Raw genomic sequence first — 19,486 nt, 5'->3', positions numbered from 1 at the left:
AAATGAAGAAATAATGTTACATGTATTCTGGATTCTATTAAATATATAGTTTAATTCTAAGAGTGTCTTATCCAGGAATTCAAAACATCAGTTTATTTTAACCATATCTGGTCTAGCTATTCATTCATTTTTACCTGTATCAACCTACATACACAGACTCTTTGGGGCAGGACATGGGCTTTTACATCCTTAGACTAAAGCCTTTCCAAAGCCTTGCATTCACTTATTCAAAAAATTTCTTGAAAACCTTGTCTAATATCAGTATTACAATATCACCCACTTTAGGTATCTTGTAGAAAATAAACTTAAATTTTGATTAGTGAGCAAATCCAAAAGCAAAGACTTAAATTCCATCTATAAACATTGATACGATTGGTACACTTCATTTTTTATTTTTATGAGATCCTAAGTTACTTTCGTGTGTGTATTAAACATATCTTTCTATATATACCGTGTTTTCTCTGTTCTTTTATACTATTTCTGGCACGTATAAGGATTTTGATTTTGTTCAAATCATCATGATGTGGTGATATACTTCATAAAATTCTTAAGCTGCTGTTTCTTTGGGATTCTAATTTCATTTTATCATCTTTGTATGATATCTTTGACTCTCACTCATTACTGATGCAATCATCAATGAGGCTATTTTACATTTTCGCATTTTATTTATTTTTACTTTTATAGAACTCATAAATTTAAATATTATTAGTTCATTTTGTTCCCATTTTGATTCTAATAACTACAATTAAATATATTTATTGCCGAGCATTGTGCTTCACTACTGTTTTACCTCTAGTTGATTCTTCAGAAAGGATTCCTTACTACATTCTCAAAATTCAGTTATTCTCATATTCTTGAGAGTTGAACAGCGGCTTGTCTGAATTCAAAAATTTTTTTCTTTGTGGTTCTTAAAATATTATTTTACTGTTGTTTTATTTTGTGGGTTTTCAAGAAGCTGCTGATGACTTGATTTTTTTAGAAGTGCCTTGATCATTTTGCCTAGAGGTTTTGCATCTTTTTTCCCCCTATGAATTACAGTCTAACAGTTTTTTATGTTTTATATGTCCTAAAATTGCCAGTCTTGTACAGTTTTTCTAATTACATAATGAAACTTTCAATATATGGATAAAAACTGTTAGTAATAGCTTTAAATATTATTCGCCCCTTTGCTTTGTTTGTTCTTGGAGAACTCGATCTGCATATTGGATTGGATTAGGACTAGGTTTAGGATAATAGTCAAAGTGTTCTAAATATTTCACTTTCTCCTTTTTTTAGCATATTATACTGTTTTTATTCTCTTCATTGTTTCATTTCTTTTCAAAGCAACACATTGTTTCCTGGCCTTCTTATAACTCCATCTTCCGTTTTTGTTCTGATTTGACGATTTTCTTTCTTGAATTTTCTGAATTCTTTTCTCCCCTTTTACAATACATATATTACATACATTGTACATATTGCTATAATTGCTAACTTAAAGATATTTCATTTATTTCGGAGGGATTTTTCTATTGTTTTACCTCCGAGCTTAGTGTTTTCATCATGAGGAAATCTTGTTTATCACTTTCTATATTGTTTTACATAACTTATCAGATATGACTTCTGACTTTTTTTTATTATGCTGCTTTGAGATGCAGTAACCCTTGTTTCTATGGACAGTGTGAGGTGTTTCATTAGCTTACTAACTTTCCTACTGTGAGTAAAATGAAATGCATTTATTTTGATAAAATATTCCATTTGAACAACTATGGTTTTCAGAACTGCGATGCCCTTGTTACTGTAGGACTCTTATTTTTACTACTTTATTTTTTCAAGATGTTTTTTATTCGACACAGAGAGGGAAAGCACAAGCAAGGGGAGCGGCAGAGAGAGAGGGAGAAGCAGGGAGCCTGATGCAAGACTTGATCCCAGGATCCTGGGATCATGATCTGAGCTGAAGGCAGAAGCTAAACCAATTGAGTCACATTGGAGTCCCTACTACCTTATTCTTTTTTTTTTTTTTTTAACCTACATAAACTCAACATTGTATGCCCCTCCTTTCAGCTTGTTTTCCTCCCCATCAGCACTGCCATTTCAAGGCACCCCCGGAGTGCCTGCATGGAGAACCTATTCCAATTTCCCAGGAGCCAGCACTCAACTCTAAGACTCCCTTCCATTCTCCTTGTTTCCTCTCTCAGCAGGATTCTCCTCTGGGTGAAATTATCTGCACCTGCCACCAATAGAGCTCTATCGCTCTCTTTTTCATGCCAGATTCTGGGGTCTCCTATGAGTCTGCTCCTCTGGTTCCAGAAATTTGTTATATCTCTTAGGTACAAATAGAAAATCACTGGATTCTGTATCCTACTTCTTTTCTACATGTCGATTGTGAGTGGTTTTATTTGCTCTTTTTGTTAAACTCTACAGTTTTTAAGGATACGTAGAGATTTAACTTACCACCCTTTTAGGAAAATACCATTATCACTGTAGTTGATCCAAAGAGGAAGAAGGATGTCCTAATAATTTTATAAAGATTTAAAAATGATTTATATAATTGAAAAATATAGTAGACGTTAAAAAGTGTGAGTGATATGTTGTTTCAACGCTCCTATTACCATCTTTTAAATCTGTTGCTATACACAATTGTTTCTGCTTATATGTCAAACATTTTTATTTCAGATATAACATGATGTTTGTGCATTACTTTCATATCGTAAACTAATTTGTTGTTCTAGACACGTTAATATATTGCCTATGAAGGGAAGCAGAATTTGCTACCTTAAATTATGTCTCTTTGACATAGGATTATTTTAGGCTGATTATTTTCAAGAAACAACAACATAGGAAAAGCTCTGAAAACTGAGAAGTTACCCTTTCATAAGAGGTATTTACATTAATAAGGGAAATCTCCACCTGTAAGGGCATCCCCCTTTCTATACTAGGAGGAAGGGGGATGACTAAATCTCTAGAGACTCTTCTCTGTGAAGAAGGCACTGACCCAAATCTGGGTAACAACCTAGCCCTTGTTTTCTGCGCTTTTCCATAACGGGGTCCTCATGCCCATCTTTTGTCTTTAGCTGTAGATAGTATTTAAGGTGTGTGCTTGAACCATTTCTGGGAGTTGCTCAGTTTTCCTGGGCATCTCCTACATAAACAGAAGGTATCCATGTTTTTAAACTTCTGTTTTACTCCTGTTAATCACAGGAGTTTCAGCTAAGAACCTAGAAAGGTAAAAAGAAAATGATTTTTCTTCCCCTACACCTACAGCTCTGAATAGTCATTGATTTTTTTTTCCATCCTCAAAAATTGTTTCTCTGCTGGAGTCCTTTCTCCTTCTTTGTTTTAAAATTTGTTAAATAAATAAGTAATAAAAATAAGACAACAGGACCAAAATGGAGTCACTTGTGTTAAGCCACATGTAGCAAACCAAGACTTAACACCTGACCTAACTGCAGTTACAAACCATTTCATCTGGAATAATCTGATCAAAACTAGTGAAACTAGTTTTGTGAGAGAGACTCTATGAAAGTTGACGTTGCTTAAAATGTTTGTTTTGTTATAGTTTTGTCCCACTTCCTTTCTGCCTATGAAAGCCTTCCATTTTTGTGCATTTCTTCAGAGGTTCTTTATGATAGATAAGTTGCTGCCCCATTTGAGAATTATTAAATAAAGCCAAATACAATCTTTAAAAATACTCAGTTGAATTTTGTTTTTAAACACTTTTACCAAGTGTATGTGCAACTGATATTATCATCCTTTTCCTATAAAATCTAGTGTTTTTTCTTTTATAATAAATATTTCACAGAAAGAATAGTGTTTAGTAGTATTTTTTGAGAAAAGTGAATAAAATTATGATGTACTAGTTTATTCAGCTGCTTTCTAGCAATTTTTCCTTATATGTCTATTAAAAATAAGTAACATTCTGAGGTGCAACACAAGTCCATAGAAAGATACAAAGGGACATACGTGCAAAAGCTTTTTGTATATGCTTATTTTATCATAATCAATGTAAAATTATTATAGTAGTAGTGATAGTGCATAGTAAAGTTTTTTTTCTTTTATTTATTTATTTGAGATAGGGAAAGAACAAGTGTTGAGGAGGGGCAAATGGAGGGAGAGAGAGAGAGAGAGAGAAGCAGACTCCCTGCAGCAGGAAGCCCCAAGCAGGACTCATCCCAGGACCCTGAGATCATGACCTGAGCTGAAGGCAGACACTTACCTGACTGAGCCACTCAGGTGCCCCCATAGTAAAATTTTTCTAACAATGCCACCAGATATTATTTGATTTCAAAGAAATATCATATATAAGAATATAAAAACCAATAAACTAATCTATTTTATTCAGATTATGCAAAGTGCCCTAATCAACATTTAAGGGTACAAAGGCAATATAACTCCACACATATTTCTGGCACATAAATTTAATACCTCAAGTTATAAATAGTCTCATTATTTTTTTAAATGCTACACTTTAACAAATACCCTGAGATTTACTACCCTTAGGATGTAGTCCCACGATTTCCTAAAAATATCAAGTTTTTGTGTTATTGAATAAGCCAGAATTGGGACTGGTAAGAGATGATCTGAGGCATATTAAAATTTTTAAAAATTTATTTGAGCAAAAATCAATTCTATCAGGCAACGCCAAACCAGAAGTGGTTAGGATGATGTGCCAACAGAGGTTGGGGAGAGACTTTTAGAGAGAAAAGTTAGAAGCAAAGTAAGGCAATTATTAATTGTCTATAGTGTAACACCTACTTGGCTGTTTCTTATTGGTTGTTCTTAGAATTTTAATTCAATAACCATGAGGCATTAACAGGTTTAGATTTGGGCTTGCTTACACACGTTGCCATGACATTAGAGGCAACATGGTCTAATGGCCTCCTCGCTTAATTAAATAAATAGAAATCACATTTAAAAAAATTTATTCACGAGAGACACACAGAGAGAGGCAGAGACACAGGCAGGGGGAGAAGCAGGCTCCACACAAGGAGCCCGATGTGGGACTGGATCCCCAGATCTCAGGTTCATGCCCTGAGCCAAAGGTAGATGCTCAATGGCTGAGCCACCCAGGCATCCCAGAACTCACATTTTGTTAAAGGGAACTTCTAACTCAGAATTATCTCTACTAAAGCATCCGTCACACACATTAATGATATTTAGATACAAACTTCCCTTTTTCATAAAATTAATGTCTCATATTTAAACATTCTGCAGAATGCATCTGTATCTATATGTATATATCTGTATATCTAACCCATAGAGAAAAATTAAAAGTTAGCTAACTAATAATATTTTCACCATATCCAGAAGTCTGTGGAAAATAAGGTAGTGTTTTATTCACTATCACGTACCTTACATGACACAAAGAGCCTGGTATTCAGCCTTCAAAAACCAGGAGTTGAATTAGATGAATTTATAAATTAAGGATTTGGGAATATGTGTGTTAACTTAATGACTTTATGGATAGTATTTGGAGGAAGAATAATGATGGAAAGGAGAGTTGACTCTAAATTAGGGGAACCCAGTCACAGATCAAACTGTGAGTAGCTTGCTGAGTGAGTTCAACAAAGCGTCTTCCTATTCTTTTTTTTTTAAGATTTATTTATTTATTCATGAAAGACACACATGGAGGGGCAGAGACATAGGCAGAGGGAGAAGCAGGCTCTGATCCCAGACCCCAGGATCACGACCCGAGCTGAAGGCAGACTCCCAACCACTGAGCCACCCAGGCATTCCAACCTCTTCCTATTCTTGAATTTTAGTTTCTAAAGTGTGAAGTCACAGTGTTTCTTTAAATGCAAATGAAATTTCTATAGAGCACCTTCTTTAAGTGATATAATTCCAGTGTGTTATATAAATGGCCAAAGATGGCTTCTGTATATTGTTCCCTGAATTGTACCTTTCTTCACAGGGCACTGAGGACTTTTAGCTCAAAAGGTCACTGGTACCAAGTTTTTACATGAGTATTTGTTTTAAATATAGTCCAAATAAGCACAATTTTAGCCATTTGATTGTTCTATATACCCTACAAAATTGTGCACAGAATCTGCTAGCCATTGGTCAGATGAGGGACCATGGTGTGTGCCATATGAGACCCACAAACCATTTCAAGAGTCCTCTGATTCAAGGAACACCTATCGTGCTGCCAGGTGACATCACCTAGTAACATAAGGCTCCCTTTCCATTCCTTTCTTGCCCAGAGTTCCCTTGACCTTCTCACCTTCTGGGTGGTGGCCCTTGCTGTAGCTTCTGGACACTTTGGGGCTCTGAGGAACTTTCTCCTTGCAAACCTGTCCCAGCATCACCCAAGAGAGTTCGTGTGTGTGCTACTGCCACCTGGTGGTCATTTCTGCTTCTTCGATCAGCTCTAAAATCCCCTTGAGAGCCCTTAACAAATGTCACCAGGGTTAACCAGAATAGATTTTCTTAATACTATATATACTTTTTTTTCCTCAAAAAAAAATAGCATCAGCAGATTTCTTCCTTTTCTGTTAATGAATCCAGTATATATTGTTAGTGTATAAAATTTAGAAATCTAAAATACAAGAATAGCGACACCTGGGTGGCTCAGTGGTTGAGCATCTGCCTTTGGCTCAGGGTGTGGCCCCAGGGTCCTGGGATAGAGTCCCACATTGGGCTCCCCAGGGGAAGCCTGCTTCTCCCTCTGCCTATGTCTTTGCCTCTCTCTGTGTCCCTCATGAATCAATAAATTAAATCTTTTAAAAAAATACAAGAATAAAATATTCTATTACTCCATTGTTAAGATTAAACCATTATGCCAGTCACTAAACACATAAAATAATTGATGTGTTAAAAACCTCACTTTGGTATATCTAGCAAATAATTTCTAAAAATACGATGGCAAGTTGATCTTCCACAATGAAGAAAATATTCATTTTCCAGATCTTTGCCATTACTCAACATTGTAAACTAAAAAAGGGGGAGGAGGATTTCAAATTTGAGAGTTAAAAATGGCAGGACATCTTAATATACATTTAGTTATTAACTAATGAAACTCATCAGAAAATTTTGTTTAATCTTATGAAATTGATATCATTAGCATTATTTACATAGGTTAATTGGATTTCATTCTGTATTTGGTATTAAAAACCTATTCTTAAAAAATTTTGACTGATGTATATTTAATATTTACAATTTTCCTTGTAGTTGCTTTTTTTTAACTTTTTCTTTCATTTTAAGTTTTTTTTTTTTTATTGGAGTTCAATTTGTCAACATATAGCATATTACCCAGTGCTCATCCCTTCAAGTGCCCCCATCAGTGCCTGTCACCCAGTCACCCAAATCCCCGCCCACTTCCCCTTCCACTACCCCTTGCTTGTTTCCCAGAGTTAGGAGTTTCTCATGTTCTGTCTCCTTCTCTGATTTTTCCCACTCATTTATTCTCCTTTTCCCTTTATTCCCTTTCACTATTTTTTATATTCCCCAAATGAAGGAGACCATATAATGTTTGTCCTACTCCCATTGACTTACTTCACTCAGCATAATACCCTCCAGTTCCATCCACGTTTAAGCAAATGGTGGGTATTTGTCATTTCTAATGGCTGAGGAATATTCCATTGTATACATAAACCACATCTTCTTTATCCATTCATCTTTTGATGGACACCGAGGCTCCTTCCACAGTTTGGCTATCGTGGCCATTGCGCTATAAACATTGGGGTGCAGGTGTCCCGGCGTTTCATTGCATCTGTATCTTTGGGGTAAATCCCCAGCAGTGCAATTGCTGGGTCGTAGGGCAGGTCTATTTTTAACTCTTTGAGGAACCTCCACACAGTTTTCCAGAGTGGCTGCACCAGTTCACATTCCCACCAACAGTGTAAGAGGGTTCCCTTTTCTCCGCATCCTCTCTGAAATTCGTGGTTTCCTGCCTTGTTAATTTTCCCCATTCTCACTGGTGTGAGGTGGGATCTCATTGTGGTTTTGATTTGTATTTCTCTGATGGCCAGTGATGCGGAGCATTTTCTCATGTGCTTGTTGGTCATGTCTATGTCTTCCTCTGTGAGATTTCTGTTCATGTCTTTTGCCCATTTCATGATTGGATTGTTTGTTTCTTTGCTGTTGAGTTTAAGAAGTTCTTTATAGATCTTGGATACTAGCTTTCATTGTTTCAAAAATGATTTCCCAGTAAGAAATAAGATTTTTTTCTATGTTAAGTATTATGAAGATTTAACTACCTATATTCAGCTAGATCTTGTGTACCGGTCATTTTCTAAAATGTGTGGTAAAATATGCATTACATAAACTGGAGTGTTTTCACCATTTTTTAGTGTATAGTTCAGTGACTTTAAGTACATTCACATCGTTATGCAACTATCATCACAATCCATCTCCAGAATTTTTCATCTTCCCAAACAAATTCTGTACCCATTAAAAACAAAAACAAAACACATTCTTATTCTGTATTTCCTCCAGTCTCTGGCAAGTACCATTTTACTTTCCCACTATGAATTTGGCTACTCTAAGTATCATATATTTATAAAGCAATCTATCTGTTTGATTCCACTTAATATGATCTACTCCCTGAAAGTGACCGCCAGGCCCATTCCAATCATGATTTTTTTTTTTTTTATCTGCCATTATGATGTCACCATTTAGCACTGCTTGGAAGCTTGATGTTTCATGGCAAATGCTTTAACTAATTGCTGGATTTAATCAACTTGATAAAATTCTAAGGTGTCAGCTCAGGCCAGAAATCCTGTTTCATTATAACACAGTATAATAAAAGTTTTGAATGCTCTATACCATGTGAAGGGGGTGGGCTAATGTTTTTCCAACCCTGAAGCCAAAAGCCCACTGCCCAAGAGTCAGACTTCCTTTATGACGTGTGAGATGCAGTCTACTAGATCCAGTGTAAAGTCTTGGAATTCAAGGAAAACTGAAAACCCACACACCTGTGATTTCTCTGGGCCTCTGAGTTTCCCTAGGAAATATTGATCCAATAGGCTAATATGTGCACTGTTGAGGAATTGGTCTTTGACTCCTCTACCTGTAAATTAACTGTTTTCAAATGACCTGTAGCCTATAATATCTTAGATCGAAAAAAAAAAAAATTAAAAAGTGAGTTTTGATATACTATTATACATTTGTATATATATAAAATATTTACTCTGAAATACTTGGTTTCTCTAAAAATATATGTAGAAATTCGAATAAAGTAGATTTCTCAGTTCTTTTTTGATAAGTGATGAGTCTATCAATTTTATAATTAAAAAAGTCTCTCTTCATTTTTAGAGAATAGTCTTAGAATTGTTACTATGGAAATCAGTTAACTTTTCTATTTCTTTTCTTAAACATTAAATGGAGTTTCCCAAGCAAAAGATTTCCTTGGCTGTCAATAACTGACTTTCAGTTTAATTTGAATCTCAAAGCATTGATTGACTGAGTATAACATTCCTAGCAGCCTTATCTTTTATATACTTCCTATCTCTTTGTGGAAAGCAGTACTCCACAGTAAGATGGAAGCCTTCTGGGTAAATCCTAATGTTCTCTTGAAGGATACATTTATGTAGCATTATAGTATCTTCTATTCCTTGTAACCATTAACAACACTGGACTTAAATATCATTAACTTACGAATAGATATTTTTAAATTATTTGCTTCTTATGGAATTGTTAACCTATTTTCCAAGTTAATTATGTAGTCGGATACATCATATTTCAGGAAGCAAAATAATATAACATTCACACAATAGTAGTAGGAAGCTAAAACTACTTACCAATAAACATTTTTCTCTCTTTAAACCACAATGTTATTGATGATACATAAAAGAGAAGAGGTTAAAGATTTCTAATGTAATCAATCGATTCCAAATTTTTTAACTAAAACTATTTAATAAATACCAGTTCAAAATAACTATTATTAGTAATACAGAAAGAACTGATGCATGTTGGTTTTTTAACTTTGAATGAATAGTTTACAGCAAAAATACCAATTAACATATAAAACATAAGCAGTTTTCATATGCTTTGAAACTTAACTGACAAGTTCTTCAATTTTTACTCAAAAATTATGACTTTTGAACTTTAAGAATTACAAAAGAATTATTACCTGTTACTAACTTTATATTCCTACTCCATTACTTTTAAGAAGTGAACTAGATTAGAAGAAATGTAGTGAATACAAACCGACATAACATTTTTAGGTGGATTTATCTAGAAGGAATGAATATGTGTCTAACAGAATGCTTAAAAAAACCAAACTGATATAATATTTAAATAAGTCAATAAGAAAGATGCATGTATTAGAGATTCTGCATGATATAGTCACTAGGTTTAGGAAAAAAAAACCATTCAATTTGATTAGAGCATTTGTTGCAACTTTTTAGAGTAAAGATAGAAGGATTATTCCAATTCGTAGTTTAGAGAGTAATAGCTTAACTGTAAAGTTACAGCACCAGGTATTGTATGTAAGTGTTGGATATATATATATATGTACATCTATATATACAATTTTATATATATGTATATATGTGTATATATATAACTTTTTTCAACTCCAAGAAACTGAGAGGGAATATTAAACACCAGTTAAAAGTAAACGGATTAATAAAATACACCACTTTTATTGATTTAACATAGGAGAGAGAAAATTCAGAGAGAAAAAGTCTACTAAAGACACATAAGGTGACTCTGAGGCTAAAATATAAGACCACATCGATTCAGTGTATGAAATAATTCGGAAATAGAAACACAAAGTCATGTGCAATACAACTGTGCAAAAGACAAAAGAGAGAGCTTTTATCTTCTTGTTTTTGAACCAAAGAAATAATTTCTACAAATAAATGTGGCAGGTACCTGGTCTATGGAAACTCTAACAGAAGCAAAAGGAACACACAGGTCAGATCAGATCAAGTATCAGAGCCAGTTAGTCTTGAAAGAGGTACGTGGAAGCAATGAAATTAGAGTGAATGTGAATCTAAAAATGTACATAATGACTAGACTAAGTTATTCACGAAGGATCACATAAGCAGTGAAATTCAGAGATAAAGGAGAATGTCTGCCAGACACCAAGCTGTTATTAGAAGTGGCAGACATGCAGTGTGTGATTAAAGAAACAGCAATAGTCGAAATAATTTACTGTGTAAATGTCAGTTACCTGCATTTTCCTCCAGTCTGTTGGAAACTATTTCTATCAGAACAAGGTCTTAGAAGTGGGGACCTCTAAAATATGCTGGTTCTTAAAGTCAGGCAAACCAAAAATATAAGAGGGAGGCTCAGGCACTTGACACAAACAAGTGTAACCTTTCATAAACTGACACTGCTATGTTGTGCAGTTTTTCCATTTATACTACTAAAGACTTTTAAGTTTGTGCCAGTTAAAAATGACTATCAACTTTAGTATGATATCTTTTCTCTCGTTTTGCAATCCACATAAACCTGGTTTTGTGTGTCCTATAGGATGGGGGGTTATGATCAATAATTTCACTTATCTCAGAAAAATAGATGGAAAATGAAATTGGTTAAATGATCAAACCCAAAGCCTCAAAATAAATTACATCTTTCAGAACCTTGAGGTGCAATCTTATACCATAAATATTTATAATCTGGGGTGATAAATCATTATGACCTATAAGACATATTATTTACTAAGGTAACTTCAAACCATATTTGAGCTTTTAGTGACTCAAAATAATAGAGAGTGTCAGGGCCATTCAATGGGGAAGTCAGTCTTTTCAACAAACAGTCCTGCAAAAATTGTACAGAAATATGCAAAAGAATGAATCTGGATCCTCAAATACATGATATATAAATATTAGCCAAAAATGGTGCAAAAACTCTAAACAAAACTCTTGAAGAGAACATAGAAAAAGTCTTATGACATTATCAATAATTTCTAGGATATGAAATCAATGGCATAGGCAACAGGGGAACCTGGGTGGCTCTGTGGTTGAGCATCTGACTCTTGGTTTTGATTCAGGCCCAGGCTGTGCTCAGTGGGGAGTCAGCTTGAACACTCTCTCCCTTTGCCCCTACCCCTCTCACATTCTCTTTCTCTCCATCTCTAAAATAAATTTTAAAATCCTTTAAAATATCAAAATTAAGACATTTGTGCAGAATTTCATGGTGCTTTATAGTAAAGCTATCATGAGATACATTGTCAGTACGAACTAAATCATTTATAATCTAGAATGCAGCTTGGTCAACAAAGGGTAAATGTAGACAAAAATAAAAGGAACAATGAAGGGAAGAAAGTATTAAAGGCAAAGGAAAGGAAATGAAGATGAGAAAGTCAATAGGTGAAAGAAGGAAAAGAGGAAGGAAAAAAGACCGAATAAAGATGAGTTAGGGAAGGAAAAGAAGATAACAAGGGAAATGAGTAAATGCAAATTATTAAAAAACTTTTGCTTTAGTTCTGGGTTTGGTTTGGTCTCAGCTCAAAATTTTTCTCAAATTACTACTAATAAGGCACCAGCAGAAAGACAGGAGATCATGCTTATAAGTGTTTGAAGAACTCATTAGGGAATGCACAAATAAGAAAATCAAGTTAGATAAATGGCAGGTAGGCTAAATGACAGGCTAATTTTCTACAGAGCTACAAAATCACAAGCTTCGATTTACCCTTTTTATAGGCCCCAAACAGTCACAACTCATAGTTTTTTCAATATGTTAGCTTCTAACTATGGGGTTGGAAACTATCAGTCAGCTACAGATATATCTCTTGATTAGATTATCTCTTGATTAGATGAGTGGAAAGTAAGTTTATAAAAAAATACAGTTCAAAATATTATATCATCAGTTGTCATTTTGCCTTATTTTCTCGTTTGAGTAAATTACTTTTTTTGTGAATAAGAAAATGAATGACAGAAAAAAGAGAGAAAAGGAAACAACTAAGGGGAAGCTTTGAAGAAATTGTTATCCAAAATTTAAATTGCATTATGCAAGCTTATTAGGGGAGTCTAGGTTTTCTGAACAGGACTTAACATTTTTCCAGTGATTTAATATTCAATGAAATAAACAAGCCTAAAATTTATCCAGCCTCTCTGTGGATGCTTATTTTCCTTCTATTAATATGATTTATTGGGCAGTGTGGGTGGTTCAGCAGTTTAGCCTTGCCTTTGGCCCAGGGCATGATCCTGGAGTCTCATCGAGTCCCATGTCAGGCTCCCTGCATGGAGCCTGCTTCTCCCTCTCCCTGTGTCTCTGTCTCTGTCTCTCTCTCTCTCTCTTTCTGTGTCTGTGTGTGTGTGTGTATGTGTGTGTCTCATAAATAAATAAATAAAATGTTTAATATATATGTAATTTATTATCATAGTTTTGCTAATAAAGTTTATGTTAGTATGAAGACTATCCTAAAATATCTAAAAATTATATATCCAAAAATCTTTTTTTTTTTAGCATGGTAGACATACTTTAAAGTAGTTGAGTTGGATCAGTTCAATTCCTGTATCATCAAAAGTTAATACCATGAGTTTTAATCAGTATGCATTTACAAAACTTTCTCAGTTTAACAACATATGTAATCATCTGTTAATAATTGAAAATATAACCTTACTAATTAAAAATTAGTAAAATGCTAATGCTACGAAATTATAGGGCTCTGTGTTGAAATGAGGCTTATGATACAGCGAATTAATACATGATTTAAATAACTAAATCTTTGACTTCACTAGTTTCATGAATGAAATCTCACTTTTAGAACTGAATGAACCCAGATATTGTTTAGAATTTGGCCACAGAGTTAAATCATTTTAGGTTTATAGTGAAAGTCGTATCTATGTAGCCAACTCCAAAAGTTTTATTGTCTTCTGGGTAAATACGGTACACTTTTGGTTCTACCCTTCTTGAGACACATTAATATTCAGAAGTATATTGAGAGGGTGACGGGCACTGGGGCTTATTCTGTATGTTAGTAAATTGAACACCAATAAAAAATAAATTAAAAAAAAGAAGTATATTGAGATAGCCAGATGAATTTAAAACATGATTTATATAGAGAAAGATTTTTTTAATGTATTTTTTATTGGTGTTCAATTTACTAACATACAGAATAACCCCCAGTGCCCGTCACCCAATCACTCCCACCCCCCGCCCTCCTCCCCTTCTACCACCCCTAGTTCGTTTCCCAGAGTTAGCAGTCTTTACAGAAAGATTTTTTTAAACTCTTCCAGAGTTATGACTTCGTCTCTATATATGACTAAAACTCTGATTCTATTGACCTGAGAGTTCAGCATTGGGAAATAAGTGCTGTCTTCACTTGCTATCTGAATAACTCATGTATTCAGTTCGAGTCTGAGATTGCTAGTTTATATGTTCATAGATGTTGTCTTATGTTTGCTGTAATTATGAAGACTATTTTAAAAGATATAGAAGGATAGGTAGACGTAAAGGTACATAGGGCGAGTTCCAGAAGGGTCTAGAGCACAGGAGCTTCTGTCCCCATGGCTTTGGGGTGTGTGACCCTCCCAACACATTTTACCAACCTCTAATTTCCTATCAATACAGAAATTCTAACTCCTTCTGCGATAGTCCACAAATGAGTTTAAGATTTTTTCTTAAGATTTTTTGCTCTACCTTATATGTGGTAAATGTTTTGCACATATTATAAATTTAATATGAGAGCATTATTATGAAAGTTATTTCCACCTTGCTTTATGAATATGAAAACTGAGGCTCAGAACTTTAAGTTATTGGCAATTATTCATGACCACAATGCCTTTCATTGAAATTACAGTGCTCCTAGAGCAGAAATTTGCTCCTGGCAATTTCCGTTACAACCAATATGAAAACAAAATTTAAATATAAATTTATAATTAGCTACACATGTGACAACCTGTAGCTATAGGAAGAAAATGTATAGATACCTTTACCTTCTGAAACTTCTTTGTGCTCTGTGATATGAACAGTCCTTCTTATCTTGAAGTCATGCAATTTTAAGTTCTTATGCTGAGCTTCTTCCTGTCCTGATCCACATTCATTCAAATGGTAACTAAAATATCATGGAACTGGTATAAAATGCTGTCTTTGAGTATAAATACATCATTAGAAACGTCAAGCACCTTTATTGTCTAATATCTAAATACCACAACATAGAACCTGAGAAAAATGTGTGCCGAGGAAGGACTCTGGATTTGAACCATATCCTAAGTGTAAAATCTTGTATGTCATGTAAAAATAATATGTTGTTTTAACTTAATGTACATGTTTAATTGTGTTAGAATTTGAAAATTATATATTTGGCTTGTTTACAAAAGGACTGTAAGATCCCTCTTTTCATGCGCCACTGGAGGCTGGTGTCTGTATGTTTGTACTGCATTAATTCAGTTTATTCTCTGTAATTGGTGAATATGTTATGTCAGGAGCAACCTGAAACATCCGTCTTTTCCCTTGGTCTTCTGTCTAGAAAGGCTGAAATTGTGCCTGACGATGCTACTGCTAGGTCAGGAAAAAGACCTGTGAGGTCAAGCAGGAGCCTTGTTCTTGCAGTATGTATCCTTTGCATTTCTGGGTTTGTCCTTGGGCATTCTGGCTTAGCAATTCTGACTACTATTTATCTTCAAAGTCCTAAGTGTCTACAAGTGACCTAGAGCTTATTTCACACCTCAAGGGCAGATACTTTACCTCTTCGAATAATAGCAAGCGTTTCCCAAACATGGTCTTAAAACTATATCAAGTGTTTTGTAGAATTGTTTACATAAGATTCATTACTCTATGAGGTAATGTGGTAACCATAAAAATATACCTCCTGGACCTCCAACTACTGGGAGAAAAGTTAACCCAAGGCCCCAGCTGCCAAGCTCTGAAATCCATCTCTGCATGTGTGCTGAGTCCACACTTCACTTGGGCTGCTCCCAGGCAGTACCTGAGCTCAGCAGGGATACAGTTGGAGACCCATTCCTGGGAGACTTAACATACCTCTGATGGCTGTTCTTGGCTTAAAGACTCCCCAACAGTCTTGTGAAATTTTCCACATTGTGCAGAAGTGTACAAACCGTCCACCCAGTCTGTCATCTTTTCTTCCTTCTTTCTAGGTCAGACTTCAATTGTGCTTAGATGGCTGTTCCAATCTTACGAAGCTCTTTCTCCAATTTCTCTCTAATATCCTTGTACATTTGAATTGTCTCAATCCTACTCCTCAGGTGACTCAAACCAACACAGAGGTATAATACCATAGATCCAATTTTTTTTTTTTTTTTAAAGATTTTATTTATTTATTCATGATAGTCACAGAGAGAGAGAGAGAGAGGCAGAGACACAGACAGAGGGAGAAGCAGGCTCCATGCACCGGGAGCCCGACGTGGGATTCGATCCCGGGTCTCCAGGATCGCGCCCTGGGCCAAAGGCAGGCGCCAAACCGCTGCGCCACCCAGGGATCCCCCAATTTTTTTATACTATGATAGAAATTAAGGTAAATCATTTATCCAAGATTGCTGATTTAGGAAGATACATATTTGTGACTACACTATGTTCCCCCAAAGGGAGTCATCTATGATCTAGTCAATTTATTGCAACAGTAAGTTCTAAGGAAGTGTACTTGTGAGTGAATCTCATGATCTATATGGAGTTTGAAATATCTACCATCTGCATTATACCTAGTAGGAATTTTGTGTTCTGTAAAATGCCATTGTTCCATAATTTTTAGAAATTTTGTAACAATTCTTACATTCCCTTTTTTTTCTTCTTATGTTATTCCATTTTTCAATAGGGTCAGGTCTTGCAGTGACCACATGTGGACAGGATGTATTGAATTAAGTGTGTGCATATCCATTAAGATTTATTTAACATAGGTGCATCTTTAAGAATGTATTCATTAAAACATTCATTTAAACTCTATTTGCATTTCTATGTGCAATTATTTAGTCAATTTACTTAATATACATTTTTAACAAATGAAACCAATTTATTTATAAATTAATATGGGTATATGCATATATTCAGCTTCTGGCTTGTCAATAATTTTTATATCTAAAACTTCTACCCCTCATTGAAAGATTTCTTTTTTTTAATTTATTTTTTATTGGTGTTCAATTTACCAACATACAGAAGAACCCCCAGTGCCCATCACCCATTCACTCCCACCCCCGCCCTCCTCCCCTTCTACCACCCCTAGGTCATTTCCCAGAGTTAGCAGTCTTTACATTCTTTCTCCCTTTCTGATATTTCCCACACATTTCTTCCCCCTTCCCTTATATTCCCTTTCACTATTATTTATATTCCCCACATGAATGAGAACATATAATGTTTGTCCTACTCCGACTGACTTACTTCTCTCAGCATAATACCCTCCAGTTCCATCCACGTTGAAGCAAATGGTGGGTATTTGTCATTTTTAATGGCTGAGTAATATTCCATTGCATACATAAACCCCATCTTCTTTATCCACTCATCTTTCGATGGACACCGAGGCTCCTTCCACAGTTTGGCTATTGTGGACATTGCTGCTAGAAACATCGGGGTGCAGGTGTCCCGGCATTTCATTGCATCTGTATCTTTGGGGTAAATCCCCAACAGTGCAATTGCTGGGTCGTAGGGCAGGTCTATTTTTAACTCTTTGAGGAACCTCCACACAGTTTTCCAGAGTGGCTGCACCAGTTCACATTCCCACCAACAGTGTAAGATGGTTCCCTTTTCTCCGCATCCTCTCCAACATTTGTGGTTTCCTGCCTTGTTAATTTTCCCCATTCTCACTGGTGTGAGGTGGTATCTCATTGTGGTTTTGATTTGTATTTCCCTGATGGCAAGTGATGCAGAGCATTTTCTCATATGCATGTTGGCCATGTCTATGTCTTCCTCTGTGAGATTTCTGTTCATGTCTTTTGCCCATTTCATGATTGGATTGTTTGTTTCTTTGGTGTTGAGTTTAATAAGTTCTTTATAGATCTTGGAAACTAGCCCTTTATCTGATACATCATTTGCAAATATCTTCTCCCATTCTGTAGGTTGTCTTTTAGTTTTGTTGACTGTATCTTTTGCTGTGCAAAAGCTTCTTAATTTGATGAAGTCCCAATAGTTCATTTTTGCTTTTGTTTCTTTTGTCTTCGTGGATGTATCTTGCAAGAAGTTACTGTGGCCGAGTTCAAAAAGGGTGTTGCCTGTGTTCTCCTCTAGGATTTTGATGGAATCTTGTCTCACATTTAGATCTTTCATCCATTTTGAGTTTATCTTTGTGTATGGTGCAAGAGAGTGGTCTAGTTTCATTCTTCTGCATGTGGATGTCCATTTTCCCAGCACCATTTATTGAAGAGACTGTCTTTCTTCCAATGGATAGTCTTTCCTCCTTTATTGAATATTAGTTGGCCATAAATTTCAGGGTCCACTTCTGGGTTCTCTATTCGTTCCATTGATCTATGTGTCTGTTTTTGTGCCAGTACCACACTGTCTTGATGACCACAGCTTTGTAGTACAACCTGAAATCTGGCATTGTGATGCCCCCAGATATGGTTTTCTTTTTTACAATTCCCCTGGCTATTCGGGGTCTTTTCTGATTCCACACAAATCTTAAAATAATTTGTTCTAACTCTCTGAAGAAAGTCCATGGTATTTTGATAGGGGTTGCATTAAACATGCAAATTGCCCTGGGTAACATTGACATTTTCACAATATTAATTCTGCCAATCCATGAGCATGGAATATTTTTCCATCTCTTTGTGTCTTCCTCAATTTCTTTCAGAAGTGTTCTATAGTTTTGAGGGTATAGATCCTTTACCTCTTTGGTTAGGTTATTCCTAGGTATCTTATGCTTTTGGGTGCAATTGTAAATGGGATTGACTCCTTAATTTCTCTTTCTTCAGTCTCATTGTTAGTGTATAGAAACGCCACTGATTTCTGGGCATTGATTTTGTATCCTGCCCTGCTACCGAATTGCTGTATGAGTTCTAGCAATCTTGGGGTGGAGACTTTTGGGTTTTCTAAGTAGAGTATCATGTCATCGGCGAAGAGGGAGAGTTTGACTTCTTCTTTGCCAATTTGAATGCCTTTAATGTCTTTTTGTTGTCTGATTGCTGAGGCTAGGACTTCCAGTACTACGTTGAATAGCAGTGGTGGGAGTGGACATCCCTGTCTTGTTCTTGATCTTAGGGGAAAGGCTCCCAGTGCTTCCCCATTGAGAATGATATTTGCTGTGGGCTTTTCATAGATGGCTTTTAAGATGTTGAGGAATGTTCCCTCTCTCCCTACACTCTGAAGAGTTTTGATCAGAAATGGGTGCTGTATTTTGTCAAATGCTTTCTCTGCATCTAATGAGAGGATCATATGGTTCTTGGTTTTTCTCTTGCTGATATGATGAATCACATTGATTGTTTTATGGGTGTTGAACCAGCCTTGTGTCCCGGGGATAAATCCTACTTGGTCATGGTGAATAATTTTCTTAATGTACTGTTGGATCCTATTGGCTAGTATCTTGTTGAGAATTTTTGCATCCATGTTCATCAGGGATATTGGTCTGTAATTCTCCTTTTTGGTGAGGTCTTTGTCTGGTTTTGGAATTAAGGTGATACTGGCCTCATAGAACGAATTTGGAAGTACTCCATTCTCTATCTTTCCAAACAGCTTT

General features: G+C 35.5%; 1 pseudogene; it reads right to left on the bottom strand.

Moving 5' to 3' along the window:
• Positions 1–15,945, bottom strand: part of LOC140631439 (AP-5 complex subunit mu-1 pseudogene) — a 30,590-nt pseudogene extending 14,645 nt beyond the window's left edge.
• Between the last annotated feature and the right edge of the window lie 3,541 nt (positions 15,946–19,486).

Source organism: Canis lupus, chromosome 4 (genome assembly GCF_048164855.1).
Source record: "Canis lupus baileyi chromosome 4, mCanLup2.hap1, whole genome shotgun sequence".
Classification (NCBI taxonomy): Eukaryota; Metazoa; Chordata; class Mammalia; order Carnivora; family Canidae; genus Canis; species Canis lupus.
The sequence above is the reverse complement of the archived record's forward strand: the minus strand, read 5'-3'. Positions and strand labels throughout refer to the sequence as shown.